Source organism: Henckelia pumila, chromosome 2, assembly GCF_033568475.1.
Source record: "Henckelia pumila isolate YLH828 chromosome 2, ASM3356847v2, whole genome shotgun sequence".
NCBI lineage: Eukaryota > Viridiplantae > Streptophyta > Magnoliopsida > Lamiales > Gesneriaceae > Henckelia > Henckelia pumila.
In genome coordinates, this window is record NC_133121.1 from 195,404,363 (window position 1) to 195,406,445 (window position 2,083).

Below are 2,083 nucleotides of genomic sequence, written 5' to 3' on the forward strand. Positions count from 1 at the left end.
TTATTGATGTAAGTATTGATGAGATTTAGTCTGATTCAAAAATATGTTATGAGGCAGAATCAGAAGTGATTATGGTTGTGTGTTCTTGAACTTTTAGATATCGTAATATCGCAACCGGATTGAAGATTGAATGTCGTATGCAATTCTTATGAATTTTCCAGCATTTATTTCGAGATTATAACATTTTATTATGCTGATATATGATGATCTGCAGCTGTTATAAGATGTATTTGAAGCTGATATGAATGTTAGAGTTGATAGAAGTTAGTTTCGGTTACCGGTTTTCTACCGTTACTCCGTCGGTTTCGGATTTGAAACTGTTTTGATCTCGTATACTTGAGCTGCAATTGACATGATTAAATCTGATGGTTCCTTGATAAATATTCTATGATTTCAGTTTACAATCAAGAGACGTAAAATCGAGAATCCCGACTTCGAAACCGGTAGAAGAAAGAACAAGGTTTGTAGTCTTTTTGCCTTGAAGTTGGGTTGAAGTTTGAGCAGATTTTGACACAAGGGTATGTTATATGGATTGAACAGATTTGGGAGCAGAGTTTGATAGCTTTGAAGAGCTTGAAACAAAGACAAGAAAGGTATAAACCAACATCGAACCACAGGATATATAACTCGAGTTAGATTGACTTGAGTTTCCCTAAACCACATACTTATTTGTTTCTTTTTGGAATTGATTTATTTTCAAGTCTATATATATATGTTCTTGATTGTTTAATTGATAGATGAATTGTATGAGATAGGTGATGGCATAGATAGATAAGTCTATTGCCTTTCCTTTCTAGATTAGCTTGTCTCTTGTAAGTGGCTTAGATTAATGCTTCTAGAATTGGTTGCATCTTGATAAGCCACTAGATCTTAAAGAGTTGAAAGCGGATGTGCCATGTCTTAGGAAGGCAGATGTGCCAAATTACCGAATGTTTGGACTTGTATCGATATGCGTAGGAGTAGATCGACTCCTATGACCGAAGATCGATATAGTGGACCAAAGTTTGGGAATAAGAACGTACCGCCACCTCGAATGGAAGAGTAGGTGGGAGATTTGTTGATTTCTTATTCAAACCGGGATCCCTAGATGAGAGTTGAGAAAATAGTCAAGTCTTGGTCTAGAGTTAAGACTAAGAATCAAGATCAAGAAGTCATACAAAAACAAAAGTAGAGCCAAGACTAAGACACTACTTAGATTTGATAGATGACTTTGTGTGGCTGACTATGTTATGCTTTGAATATAGCATGTTTTTGTGCTACGCTTTGATATATAGCATGCTTTGTTATATGCTTTGAATTATAGCATGTATTGTGGTTCATGAATATCTTTATGAATTAATTATGATAGTAATTACACTTGAACTTGATAGCATGCTATATGTTGCTTATACTGGGAAATGTATTTCTCACCATAGATATCCGGCTGTTGTTTTGTTTGTATGTGTGCATGGCAACAGGTAGTTCGGGATCAGGACAGAAGCGAGCATGAAGAACAGAGAGTGAGAGTTAGAGTGGTGATCCGAGTTTAGTTGTCAAGTATGTTAGCTGCAAGAAAATGATCATGTTGTAGCTACTTTTATCAAGACTTGTTGGTTATTAAGTTGTTGTCTTGTTGATATTTATAGGATTTGAGATGATGTGTAAATCCTTGAGACAACATGTTGTTGTAGCTTAATGCCTTTTCTATAACAATGAATCTTGTATGTTATATGAGTTTATATTGAGATGATTTTTAAGGCCTTGTGATGATCTATTCCTATCAACTTTATTATGTTTAAGAATGCATGCTAGCTTATAGTGTGGAATAGGCTTTGTATAAGTTGATAGTAGATGAAAAAGGCATGGAAGAACACATTTGACAGCAAAAGTTTCTGTTCCTTTTTCTGGAAATATGCTCGCTCGATTGGTGAAATATCACGGATCGAGCAAGGCCATCGTTGCAGGGACAGAAAGCTTGGAGATTGTGGCTCGCTCGATCGGTGAAATAATGCAGATCGAGCGAGGCCACATATTGATTGCACCCGAGAGTTGGGCCAAGGTGCTCGCTCGATCGGTAGCTTTTCACAGATCGAGCGAGGTGCTC